The sequence below is a fragment of the Xyrauchen texanus genome, chromosome 5 (genome assembly GCF_025860055.1).
Source record: "Xyrauchen texanus isolate HMW12.3.18 chromosome 5, RBS_HiC_50CHRs, whole genome shotgun sequence".
Lineage (NCBI taxonomy): Eukaryota > Metazoa > Chordata > Actinopteri > Cypriniformes > Catostomidae > Xyrauchen > Xyrauchen texanus.
Genome location: NC_068280.1, coordinates 40,561,300 through 40,576,220, shown reverse-complemented (window position 1 = coordinate 40,576,220; position 14,921 = coordinate 40,561,300). Strand labels below are relative to the sequence as shown.

General features: G+C 37.7%; 1 protein-coding gene across 1 annotated transcript in view; it reads right to left on the bottom strand.

The window, feature by feature from the left end:
• The window catches only part of LOC127644274 (ETS-related transcription factor Elf-2-like), a 42,180-nt gene extending 27,584 nt beyond the window's left edge, over positions 1-14,596 (bottom strand). Inside the window, exon 1 of the mRNA XM_052127385.1 lies at positions 14,273-14,596. The gene's annotated coding sequence lies outside the window, so the exon portion shown is untranslated. The remainder of the gene's footprint in view (positions 1-14,272) is intronic.
• Positions 14,597-14,921: the final 325 nt, after the last annotated feature.

Genomic DNA, 14,921 nt, shown 5'->3' with positions numbered 1-14,921 from the left:
CAGTGATAAGCATGTAGCATGCTAGATGTGCCCAAATCTAAAAAATGTTGGTGATTGGCTGTTTAGGCATCAAGGAAAAACACTATCTGAAAATGTTTTGAGTTCCAGGGCTGAGAATGTTATCAGTAACATTGCTAACACTGTTCTACATTACAGAGAAATACTAAACCGTAATAATAAGCCTTTAAAATATAATTTTTACAAGTGCAGGCACAAAGCGAGCCGCAGCGACACCGGGAAAAGCGGTAATGATTCTGAATTTGTCGTAAAAACAAGCAAGAGACTGTCCGAACATTTTGTTAATTTATAGAGAGAAATGCACATTCGGGTTGAGCAAACAGACGAAGATCTCGAGATCAATGATGGTTAGAGTGATCGCCAATAGCTGATGCCTTTGACCATTTCATGATGTTATTTAGCTCGTTTTCCCATTAATTATTAAATTATTATCATTATTATCAAATGAATATTACATATAATTTGCCTGTAGACACAAAGACACGCGTTTGAAGAAACACTTTATTATATTAAGAACAGATGACAGAAAAGCCATATGTGGGCATATATGACGTGCTGATACAGAGGCGTGCAGTCTCATGGAACACGCACATCTGACGATCTCACACTTTGTTTCTGCCTTCCGATTTTTGTAATTTGTTTATGAGTGTGACCTCAGACATCTCAGTTCAGATCAAACGAAAGTTTTTTAGTTTTTTTTAAATAAATGTAATTTTGAATGCAAAATCAATAAAGCAAGAATATTCACTAATCCCTCAGCCCCGAAGTATCCGAAGTAAATGGATATACAGTGCCCTCCACAATTATTGGCACCCCTGTTTAAGATGTGGTCGAGGACTTCTAAAAATTCTCCTTTTTTTTTTTAAACAACATAGAACCCAAATGCAAAAAAAGAGAAAAATTCAACCTTTTATTTAAGTACATTACTTTGGTGGTAAAAAAAAAAACAAAAACAAAAAAACACACATTTAGAAAAAAAAAACCTTGAAATCATGTGTCCCACAATTATTGGCACCCATTACAATTCCGCTGAAAAATGTAATTGATTTTTTGTATATATATATATATCTATTTTTCTGTAGTTGCTAAAGTTAGTCAGGGTATCTAGGAACTTTTAATTAGTAATTCATGACTTCCTGTTTCCCTGAGGTATAAATATGACGTGACACAGAGGCCTAATTCTCTTACCCATTTGTCAACATGGCAAAAACAAGAGAACACACCATTCAAGTAAGGCAGATGTGTGTCGACCTTCATAAGTCAGGCAATGACTACAAGAAAATAGCCACTCGCCTTAACTTGCCCGTATCTACAGTCAGAGGAATCATTAAGAAGTTTAAAACAACTGGAACAGTGACAAACAAGACTGGAAGAGGTCCCAAGTTTATCTTGCCACAACGCACAGTATGGTAAGAGAAGTAAAAAAAAGTCCTAAGCTCACTGTCACAGAATTGCATCAAAGAGTGGCATCTTGGGGTCACAAAGTCTCCAAAACAACCATCAGACACTCTCTACATGCCAACAAGCTGTTTGGGAGGCATGCAAGGAAAAAGCCTTTTCTCACTAACACTCACAAACGTAAACGTCTGGAGTTTGCTAAGCGGCACTGGGACTTCAACTGGGATCGTGTGCTTTGGTCAGATGAGACTAAGATTGAGCTTTTTGGCAACAAACACTCTAAGTGGGTCTGGCGTAAAAAAAAAAGATGAGTATGCAGAAAAGCACCTCATGCCCACCGTGAAGTATGGTGGAGGATCTGTGATACTGTGGGCCTGTTTCTCTTCCAAAGGCCCTGGGAGCCTTGTTAGGGTGCATGGCATTATGAACGCTTTGAACTACCAGGACATTTTAAATAAAAACCTGATGGCCTCTGCCAGAAAGCTGAAGATGGGTCGTCATTGGGTCTTCCAGCAGGATAATGATCCAAAACATGTGGCAAAATCTACACAAAAATGGTTCAGCAGTCACAAACTCAAGGTCCTCCCATGGCCATCTCAGTCCCCAGACCTCAACCCAATTGAAAACCTGTGGGGCGAGCTAAAGAGGAGAGTGCATAAGAGAGGACCCAGGACACTGGATGATCTAGAAAGATTGTGCAAAGAAGAATGGTCAAAGATCCCTCTCTCTGTGTTCTCCAATCTTGTGAAATGTTATAGGAGGAGATTAAGTGCTGTCTTGTTGGCAAAAGGGGTTGTACAAAGTATTAACATCAGGGGTGCCAATAATTGTGGGACACATGATTTCAAATTTTTTTTTTTTCTAAATGTGTGATTTTGTTTTTACCACCAAAGTAATGTACTTAAATAAAAGGTTGGATTTTTCTCTTTTTTTGCATTTGGGTTCTATGTTGTTTAAAAAAAAAAAGGAGAATTTTTAGAAGTCCTCGACCACATCTTAAACAGGGGTGCCAATAATTGTGGAGAGCACTGTACATATGTGGCAGGGCGGAGGCCGGGCGGTGATTCTACACACCTGGTCCCTTATCAGGCTAATCAAGCCTCTGAGAGGGATAAAGGCCGACTGCAGAATGTGGGAGAGATATGTATATATGTAGAGAGATATATATACATATATATATATATATATATATATATATATATATATATATATCGTGAAGGAGGGAACAAAACTAATTTATTCACACAAATTTTTTTTCCTGGATAACGAAATACCCGACAGGTAGAGAATGCACGGAAGAATCTTCTTTGCCAGAGAGATGTTCACAGTTGTAAAGCCATCTTTCAAAAGGTTTAACACATTTTTAAATGCACTTATTTTTTCCAGTTTCATTTGAACTTTTAGTTAAAATAAATAAAAAATATTTAAAATCAAATCAACCCCAACCATGTTTACCGAAAATTATCCCATAGTGCCACCTAGCGTCCAACCAGCGGTAATACGTCATCGTTTTCCTCGACCAAAGTAATGAAAAAAGTAGCGTTTAGGAACAGGTATCCAAGTCAAGATATCGGTATTGAAAAATTTGAAACGATACCAACCCTGAGATTTAAAAGCTAGGACGCAAGATTTTACAGATTCTGAAGATGTGCAATACAGCACACAATTCACTGTGTTTTGTTTTTTTTTTTTTCTTTTTTGAAGGTGCATTAAAAACATTTTGGAACTTGACAGCCATCCTGTTTCATTGTATGTGAAAATGCAGTGTAAACTAAGGCTGGGTGATATGTAAGAAATATTGATATAGCACTAGGTAATACAAATAAATAGGATTACAAAAAAAATATATATATATATATATATATATATATATATATATATATATATATATATATATATATATATATATATATATAAAGTTGAAGTCAGAAGCTTAAACACTTAGGCTGAAGACATTAAAAAACAATTTTTTTAACAACCACACAGATTTAATATTAGAAAACATTAGTTTTGCCAAGTCGTTTAGAACATCTAGTTTGTGCATGAAAAGTAATTTTTCAAAAACATTTTTACTGTCAGACTGTTTCACTTTTAATTGACTATATCACAGTTCCAGTGGGTCAGAAATTTACATACACCAAGTTAACTGTGCATTTAAGCAGCTTGGAAATTTCCAGAAAATGATTTCAAGCCTTTAGACCAGGGGTGACCAACCCTGCTCCTGGAGAGATACCTTCCTGCAGAGTTTAGATCCAACCCTAATCAAACACACCTGAACCAGCTTATCAAGGTATTTAGGATTACTTGAAAATGACAGGCAGGTGTGTTGGAGCTAAACTCTGCAGGAAGGTAGCATTCCAGGAGCAGGGTTGGTCACACCTGCTTTAAACAAATAGCTTCTTATAGAAGGTGTACTGAATTGGAGGTGTACCAGTGGATGTATTTTAAGCCTAACTTCAAACTCATTGCCTCTTTGCTTGACATCATGGAAAATCAAAAGAAAAAATTGTGGACCTCCACAAGTCTGGTTCATCCTTGGGAGCAATTTCCAAATGCCTGAAGGTACAACGTTGTGAATATGCTGGAGGAAACTGGTAAACAAATATCTATATCCACAGTAAGACGAGTCCTATATGGACAATCTGAATGGCTGCTCAACAAGGAAAAGCCACTGCTCCAAAACTACCATAAAAAAGCCAGACTACAGTTTGCAAGTGCACATAGGGACAAAGATCTAAATTTTTGGAGAAATGTCCTCTGGTCTAATGAAATAAAATGTAACTGTTTGGCCATAATGTAAGGATGCAAGATCAAGAACACCATCCCAACTGTGAAGCATAAGAGTAGCAGCATCATGTAGTGTGGGTGCTTTGCTGCAGAGGGACTGGTGCACTTCACAAAATAGATGGCATAATGAGGTACAAAAATGATGTGGATATATTGTCAAGTCAAGTGGTTTTTATTGTCGTTCAACCATATACAGTTAGTACAGTACACAACATTCCTCCAGGACTATGGTGCTACATAAAACAACAGAGGACAAACACATAACCACATGAGACTACACAGACTAAATAACATACCTATATAAAGTGCACGTGCAATCATGCGCAAAAAGTACGGAACAGTGCAGCGCCGACCAGTACACAGTAGTGCAAAAAGATGACAGTTTCTAAAAATGACAAATGTAAACATAACATACAATGAGATGGTGTTCTATGCACATAGCAGTTATTGAGGTAGCAGCCAGGTATAAATTGACAATAATTAAAGTGCAACTCAGGACGTGTGTGTGTGTGTGTGTGTCAGTCCAGTCTGAGTATTGAGGAGTCTGATGGTTTGGGGGAAGAAGCTGTTACACAGCCTGGCCGTGAGGGCCCGAATGCTTTGGTACCTCTTGCCAGACGGCAGGTCATCCACAGGTCATCCACAATGCTGGTTAATTTGCGGATGCAGTGTTTTTTGTAAATGTCTTTGATGGAGGGAAGAGAGACCCCGATGATCTTCCTCACTATCCTCTGCAGGGCTTTGCGGTCCGAAACGGTTCAAGTCCCAAACCAGGCAGTGACGCAACTGCTCAGGATGCTCTCAATAGTCCCTCTATATAATGTAGTGAGGATGGGGGGGGTGGGAGATGTGCTTTCCTCAGCCTTCGAATTAAGTAGAGATGCCACTGAGAATCATGTTGAAAGAGCCCTTGTTATTGGTGATTCTATTGTAAGGAATGTGGAAATAGAGACTCAAGCCACTGTTGTTAAATGCATTTTGTGTGCCAGAGCATCGGACTTCAGATCAAATTGGTTTTACTCAAGAGGACAGGATATAAATGTAAGTCTATTGAACTAATAATGCTTAATGTGACAGTCATATATAAATAAAAAAACTATGTAATCTTTTACCTTTGCTACAGTTTATAGATCACCCAGGACTTATGATTTCCTTGGTGAATTTGCTAATTTATCATCAGATCTTGTAGTTACTGTAGATAGCGCTTTAATTGTTGGTGAATTTAATAATTTTTAGATAATGAAAATTACAGATTGGGATTAGCATTTATCGATATTCTAAACTCTCTTGGAGTCAGATAAAAATAAACAGGACCAACATCCACAATCTTACGCTAGATTTAATTTTGTCATATGGAGTTGATGTTGATAATATAGAAATTCGTCCGTAGAGCAATGACATCTCGGATCATTACCTTGCCTCTTGTATACGGTGATCGGCTAATGTTACTCAATATACAGTGAGGGAAAAAGTATTTGATCCCCTGCTGATATTGTACATTTGCCCACTGACAAACAAATGATCAGTCTATAATTTAATGTTAGGTTAATTTGAACAGTGAGAGACAGAATAACATTAAAAAAAAGCATATAAAAAAATTGTATACATTTAATTGCATTTTAATGAGGGAAATAAGTATTCGACTCCTCTGCAAAACATGACTTCGTATTTGGTGGCAAAACCCTTGTTGGCAATCATAGAGATCAGACGTTTCTTGTAGTTGGCCACCAGGTTTGCACACATCTCAGGAGGGATTTTGTCCCACTCCTCTTTGCAAATCTTCTCCAAGTCATTAAGGTTTCGAGGCTGACGTTTGGTAACTCGAACCTTCAGCTCCCTCCATAGATTTTCTATGGGATTAAGGTCTGGAGACTGGCTAGGCCACTCCAGGACCATAATGTGCTTCTTCTTGAGCCACTCCTTTGTTGCCTTGGCCGTGTGTTTTGGGTCATTGTCATGCTGGAATACCCATTCACGACCCATTTTCAATGCCCTGGCTGAGGGAAGGAGGTTCTCACCCAAGATTTGACGGTACATGGCCCCGTCCATCGTCCCTTTGATGCGGTGAAGTTGTCCTGTCCCTCTAGCAGAAAAACACCCCCAAAGCATAATGTTTCCACCCCCATGTTTGACGGTGGGGATGGTGTTCTTGGGGTCATAGGCAGCATTCCTCCTCCTCCTCCTCCTCCTCCTCCTCCTCCTCCTCCTCCTCCTCCTCCAAGCGCGGCGAGTTGAGTTGATGCCAAAGAGCTCGATTTTGGTCTCATCTGACCACAACACTTTCACCCAGTTCTCCTCTTGAATCATTCAGATGTTCATTGGCAAACTTTAGACGGGCCTGTACATGTGCTTTCTTGAGCAGGGGGACCTTGCAGGTTCTGCAGGATTTCAGTTCTTCACTGCATAGTGTGTTACCAATTGTTTTCATGGTGACTATGATCCTCCTGTGTAGTTCTGGGCTGATTCCTCACCGTTCTCATGATCATTGCAACTCCATGTGGTAAGATCTTGCATGGAGCCCCAGACCGAGGGAGATTGACAGTTCTTTTGTGTTTCTTCCATTTGCGAAGGATCACACCAACTGTTTTCACCTTCTCACCAAGCTGCTTGGCGATGGTCTTGTAGCCCATTCCAGCCTTGTGTTGATCTACAATTTTGTCCCTGACATCCATGGATAACTCTTTGGTCTTGGCCATGGTAGAGAGTTTGGAATCTGATTGATTGACTGATTGCTTCTGTGAACAGGTGTCTTTTATACAGGTAACAAGTTGAGATTAGGAGCATGCCCTTTAAGAGTGTGCTCCTAATCTCAGCTCGTTACCTGTATAAAAGACACCTGGGAGCCAGAAATCTCTGATTGAGAGGGGGTGGAATACTTATTTCCCTCATTAAAATGCAATTCCATTTTTGACATGCATTTTTATGGATTTTTTTGTTCAAATCGCTGTCTCTCACTGTTCAAATTAACCTACCATTAAAATTATAGACTGATAATTTCTTTGTCAGTGGGCAAACTTACAAAATCGGCAGGGGATCAAATACGTTTTCTCTCACTGTAAACCATGCTATCGCTCAGTTAGAACTATTCTTATGACCACTAAAGATAGCTTCACTAATAATCTTCCAGATCCATCTCATACACTCAGTAAACCCCAAAGCCTAGAAGAACTTTGTTGCACCCCTTCAATTAAAGAAACTTAAATAAAAAAGCCTTGCACTATGGTACAATGATTAAACTCATGCTCTCAAGAGAGCAGCTAGGAAAATGGAGCACAAGTGGAAGAATGCAATATTAGAGGTATTTCGCGGTGCATGGAAAGATAGTGTATGTTAGGGTGACCATATTTTGATTACCAAAAACCAGGACACTCGGCCCGGCAATGAGATACTCAAATGATACTCGAATTTTACTCAAAGATGCCTTGTTAATTTCAATACATTTAAAGTAGGCTATGCCTCTGTATGGATAGAAAATTATAAAATACTATCAATCAAAGACACAAAAAAGACAGCCAGGACAGGACGTGAAAACAGGACATGTCCTGGTAAAACAGGACATTTGGTCACCCTAGTGTATGTAGCTACAGAAAGACATTAAAAGCTGCCAGCTCCGCATATTTTAGTACACTCATAGAAAATAATCACAACAATCCTAGATGTTTATTTAGTACTGTGACTAAATTGGTTAGGAATAAAGCCTCAACTGAACCAGATATTACATGATAGATTATGACATTCTCTTGAATAGGCTAGAGAATTATGTTGGTATTTGTGGAGTTACATTAGCATGGTTCAGGTCCTATTTAGCAGACTGCTACTACTTTATCTATGCAAATGAGAAATTGTCAAACTAAACAAAAGTAAAATATGGAGTGCCACAGGGATCTGTTTTAGGGTCTCTGCTTTTCACCTTGTATATGCTTCCCCTGGGAGATATTAAGAGGAATCATGGAATACATTTCCACTGTTATGACGACAACACTCAATTTTATATTTCTTCAAAACCTGATGAGATTTCACAATTCTCCAAATTAGAGTGTATCAATGAAATAAAAGATTGGATGGTCAGAAATTTCCTTCCACTCAATTCTGACCAAAAACCTCTAAAAATAAGCCGCCTAAATATAATTTGACTCTCGATTGGATGTAATGTTACATGATCTTCAACTAGTGTTGTCATGGTACCAAAATTTCAGTATTCGGTACCGATACCAGTGAAAATCCACGGTTCTCGGTACCAATTTCGGTACCAAACCAAAGTTTAATTTAGACTAAATTTACAAGAAAAAATCCATGGTTCTCGGTACCAAAGCAAAACACAAAAACATGCTAATTGAACAACACACTATTTTTATTAATAAAGGTAAACAATGGCATTCTTTATACTTATTTAAAATTGTGTTTCAAGTTTTTCCACAACTAATAAATGAAAATAAATTACACACCTAAAAAACACATAACGTAACGTTATGCTAATGATTTACTACACGGCTAACATTGTGTTTATTTCAATCCGACATTCAAATTAAAATATGGTATATAACTCAAAACAGAAACTCTAAATTTGAAATTAATTTGAAACTTACCTGCTTGAACTCTTTCATTAGATCCGGGTGTCGGTCTTTAAGGTGTTTTATCAAGTTTGATGTGTTGCCTACTTTTGAGAGAAATCTTCGATGACATCGTTTGCAAATTGGTTTTTGATGATCTATGATGTTCCCCTCGTCATCAGCCACAAATCCGAAATATTTCCACACATGGCTCTTTCCTCCTTTCTTATCAACAAGAGCAGTCACCACAGCACCGCCGGCGGTCACCATGTCTCAGCGCTTTCATGAGGAGGACGCAACTTCACGCGCTTCGTGCGTGCATGCGCAAACTTTGACCGGGTACTCGGTACCACTGGTACTTGGTACCGATAGGTTTTTTTTTTTTTAGTACCGACTTGGTACCGAAGTACCGAATATTTTGACAACACTATCTTCAACAGCAAATAACTTCATAAAAAAATCTAATTACCAATGTTTGTAGAACAGCATTCTTCCACCTAAGAAATATTGCTAAATTAAGACACATGCGCTCTGTTGCTGATGCCGAAAAACGAATGCATGCGTTCATAACCTCAATACTAGATTATTGTAATGCATTACAGTGCGTTCACACCAGAACGCACGATTACTGGGAGTATGTCAAGCAAGATCAATAAATAAACTTCAATTGGTTCAAAATGCAGCAGCCAGATTGCTGATGAGAACCAAGAAATAGTATCATATTAGCCCAATTTTATCATCGTTACATTGGCTACCTGTTAAATTTCATATTCATTTCAAATTCTGTTAACTACATACAAAGCTTTGAATGGTCTAGCTCTGCAGTACTTAAGTGAACTTCTACTCACGTTCGTAATGATCACATAATTCTGGCCTGTTAATTATTCCTAAAATATCAAAATCCACAAAAGCAGGTAGATCCTTTTCATATTTGACTCCTAAACTATGGAATAATCTCCCTAACACTGTTTGAGATGCAGACACACTAAGTTTAAGTCTAGAATAAAAACTAATCTATGTAGCCAGGCATACACCTAATTTGTCCATCAACTCACAATTAGGCTTTAGTTAGGTCTGCCAGAAACAGTGATCATGATCTATAATGCTGTAATAAATTGATTAATTATTTTATTTGTTTCCCTGTCTCAAACTTGGGACTCTTATCCTGAGGTCACCAGAACCGGCTGGATCCAGCTCCATTCCTGCTTCGTGTTGGACTCCACTGCTACGTGTCGCTGTGTGATGATAATGACTAATAGCAGCCAGTGCCAGCAAAACATCACTTCAGTCTATTACAATGGACTTCAGAGGATGAACTGATGCCAACTCCAACCATAAGACATGGGATACTTCATATGCCAATGCCTGAACCTTGGACTTAGGACAGACCCCACCAAAAATATCGTCCAGGTTGAACTGTGATGCACATCACTGATATCTGCATGCATCAGCTCGGTCTATTGATGGACTACATTCTTGAAACGGAATACATAGACTATCAATGAACTGCCAACAAAACCCTTCATCAGCCAACCAACAAGGACAGTTGCATCTATGTGAACTTCTGCAGTTATTCTAGGAAGGACTTCAATGACATTAGTCATTAATCTTACAGTTTTAAACAAAAAGCTTTGTTTAAACACTGACCCTAAACACTTTTAAACTATGAATTGCACTATATATAATTTTTATTGGTATTATATTCATGATGTTAGTCAGAGGGGAACTGGCCCCCACAGTGAGTCTGGTTTCTCCCAAGGTTATTTTACTCCATTAATCAACATCTGATGGAGTTTTTTGTTCTTTGCCAGTCACCTTCAGCTTGCTCACTGGGGTTATAAATACAATTTTTATTCAATTACTTATTTTTAACTAAATTCAAAATCATATTTTATCAAACTACACAATGATGACCAAGACATTATAGATATTACATTTTTACCTTCTGTTAATGCATGATCTTTTGTAAAGCTGCTTTGAAACAATGTGTGTTGTGAAAGGCGCTATACAAATAAAAATGACTTGACTGGCATAAACACAATGCAAGCACACACATACACAATCACACAAACCACCATAATCAAAACAAACCATATGTTTTGTTGTTTAATGTTCGTTAAATGCTGTTGATTTATCGCCTCATTTGGTTAAATGCAGTACAGCTGTTACAAATTAATTATTCTCTATCTGTGAGCAAGTCATCAGGATTACCATAAACACTCTATAAATTGCCACCATACAATTTGTGAAAGTGTCTTGTCATATGTTATTCAAATCTGCATTCATCTGTAATATAGGCACATTTTTGGTTCATGTTACATCCGCAAGTCCAAATTCCAAGCTTTTAAATTACACCTATTTTTCAAATGAAAAGATTTTAATGAATAAGCTAGTTATGACTTTTCGATAGTATCTGTACTTGCGTGTCTCTCTCTCTAATTATCATGATACTTTTGCTGAAGGTAAAAAATTAAGCAGTATCGTGAATATCGCAATGATTTTAATGTGCTTTTTATTTGGCCATTAAGTTTAATAAATAGCGCATCAGTAGACAAAAGTTATTTAATTTTAAGTAATCCTTCTGGGCAGCACAATAAATCAAAGTAACACCAAAATGGCAATATGAACATATGTGATAATAAACTTCCAATGGGCAGCGATAAAAGGCAGATAAACATGGTCTGTGTGCGCTTCAGTATGGGTGAAGGGGTCGTGTCTAGAAGGGAACACACATGCATTCTGTTAAGATACATTTGCCTGTGCTTTTTTGCTCGTATCTCAGTGTATTAATGATAAAGCATTACAAACTTCAAGAATATCAATAATTATAACATTAGTATTATCATTATCATAAAGTAACTGCGACCTGTCCAGGGTGTCCCCCGCCTTTCGCCCAATGTTAGCTGGGATAGGCTCCAGCCCCCTGCGACCCTGTACACAGGATAAGCGGTTGACGATGGATGGATGGATGGATAAAGTAACTGCAACAGTGCGAATATCTGCACTGAAAAAGGCTGGTGAAAAAGAAATTAAAGACAAACTGCTCCTTGAAGTGTCTCCGCAATGGCTTAGCACAGAGCTGTTCAACTACTTTCTTGCAGGGGCTATATTATCCAGATGAAAACGTGGCGAAGGCCACTTTTTCCCGTATTTATCTTGGCTAACACTTTCATCGCAAGTAACATGTAACTTAAAAAAACACCCTTATACGAATAGTTCACCCAAAAATGAAAATGTTATGATAATTTACTCACTCTCAGGCCATCCAAGATGTATCTTTCTTCATCAAAACAGAATTTAAGATTTTCAAACTAACTCACACGACTCCAGTCAACAAATAATGTTCTTCTGAACCCAAATGATTATTTTTAGAAATAAAACTATACTTATATACATTTTAACTACAAATGTTCGCTTCCGTACATCTCGGTTATGCACGCTGATGAGAGGGATAACGTAAGCTCATTGGCAAGATCACACGTCAGGAGTAGGAGGCGCCGGAAGTGCATCATTGTTTACAAGAGAAACTTGCACAGACCACAGAAAAACACATACGGGAAACAAAATCATGCACCCTTACAATCATCTACAATGTATTACAATATAAACACTATAAAGTAAACATTATCACAGGCTAATAAATATGGTGTGAGCAGTAATTACATCAACAGTAGTAGCCTCGTGGCACAACAAACTCCACACGGATTGTTTTTATTTCACCTCTGGAGGCCGCTGAATCTGATACTGTACAACCCTATAGTGCCGGAAAGGGAGGCATAACTTTTTTTTTTTTTTAACTATCGGCATTGATTTTTGCTGATAACCAATAGTTCAGAAAAGCAACTATCAGTGCCGATATAGCGGTAAAACCGATATTTTGGTCGACCTCTAGTGATAATAAACAAACTAAACCTATATTTTACAAATAAAAACATGATAGAAAACAAATCTAAATCTTGCTTTTAGAGAACAGATCTTGAATATAAGTATATTTTGTATTTACTGCACTTGCAGAAGTTTTATTTACTGAATTAAACTTATTTTAAAAAAAATGCCTTTAATTCAGGGAATCTCATTTAGATGTATTTTTAAAAGATGATTTTGTCCTCTTTGTTGTTAGTAAGCACGTTTAATACAACCTTTTGTGTCTGGGCACAAGCTGAATAATCAGTTAAGAGCTAATGATTAATCGGTCGATTAATCGATTACCAAAATAATCGTTAGTTGCAGCCCTATTATGCTCCACCCTCATCTAACTCTCTGGTCCTTTGATCTGTGCATGCATGCACTTAACTTAATAAATCTCATCATTCTCCTGCCCAAAGCAACACTTACTGTTGTAATCATATGCTCCTCTGACACTATCGTGAGATCCCAGACATTGTAAACGTAATTCCTATTGGTGCGAATCTGTGGCGTTTAAGGTACTTTCAGTCCCTGGCACTTTTACAGACCTTATCTTTACGAATCAGTAACTGCTGATAGGAAGATCAAAGTCCCCTACAAGCCTCTGTTTTTGACTTTAGCACTTCACTTCATTCTTTGTATTTTAAATGAAAGGACCAGAGGCCTAGTTAGTTCGATTTCATGCCTTAACAAATTAATTGATCAAACCCAAGTCAGTGGCATGATTTCAACACAAAGCACTAATCCCCCCACATAAGAACTGATCAGAGGTGCAGATTTAATGCCACACAACTATTATGGGGCTGTTGTACCTTACCTTTAATACATAAAGATCCTCAGGATGTCAGCAAACACTGACATTCCCTATAATAGTGCATGCAAAATAAATTTACATCAGTAACAAACGTGATTACAACGTACAATAAAGTGATTTGGTTTGATTTTGCTGGTTGCAACAAACTTCTTAAGTTAAGAAAACCGTTCCTACTCTTAGACTTCTAACGAGGGGTTTTCTTGCAACTTAACATCCCTGTTAAACATTTAACTTCTGAACAACTTCACAAGCAATGGTTTCTAGCAACTGAGCACTGATCCTGTTGACACTGTAATTTATCCTAATTATTAATAGGCATAACAGTATAAACACCGGAGGAAATAAAAACACCAACGTTAATAGTACCTTTTCTAAAAGGGAACCCAGCCTTCAGAGCCCACTATTTTGTTAAGAGAAATAAAAAACAGCTATACTGAAACATAAATGTTGAGTATGCGTTTTAAATTCTTTGAATTTAATTTAAAAGCCTAATCTAGTAACAGACAATGAGAAAGAAAGAGAGAACTGAACAGAAATGTGACTATGGTTGTAGTTGTCAACCCACTGCTAGCATTTAGCTGAACCAGCTAGCACATTAGCAGGAAAACTAATAACACAAGAAATACAGTTCAACCCTAAGCTGACAGAAAAATATAAATACATTTTATAATAATCATGCAAAATTATTTAAAAGCCTCATACGACGGCAGTTTCTCGTGAGCTTTGCAACAAGCTAAGCTAGCTAAATACTGCTAATGTGCCATGAAAGAGATGGAAAACGTAAATGTAGATTTCTTACCTTGAAATGCTTATCTTCCAGAAGAAATATGCACGTAATGCTTCTTAAGTTTACACACACATATAAGAGACTTTAGTGGTTGTAGTTGGTGAGACCCCGTCAGACTGTGGCTGCTAGCAGCTAGCACACCTGATCAGATCATCACATATACCCAAACAAGCACACATACACGGATCTGAACGGAACACTGATCGCGCACATTCGCGCGCGCACACACACACTGAAATACACTGACTGATTATACGCGCGTCAAACACAGACCTCCAGTCCAAGTACAATTAGACCCTTCTAATGGCCGAACAGCAACAGACACGGAGGGGTTGTGTTTGCAGTATCCAGGACAGAGTCATGATTCAATGTAGTAGGCTAGGGGCTGAGTGACACACACACACAGAGAGAGAGAGAGAGAGAGAGAGAGAGAGAGACGCAAGTAGAGATACTAACGAAAAGTCATAATAGGAGATTCAATCAGACCATATTAAACTTGTGCTAACAACAGCATGGTCGTTTATGTATATATATATATATATATATAGATATATATATATATATATATATATATATATATAGATATATATATATATATAGATATATATGTGAGTTGTTTGTTTGTCACCTTTAACTATGTTCAGGTTTATTTGCATAATTT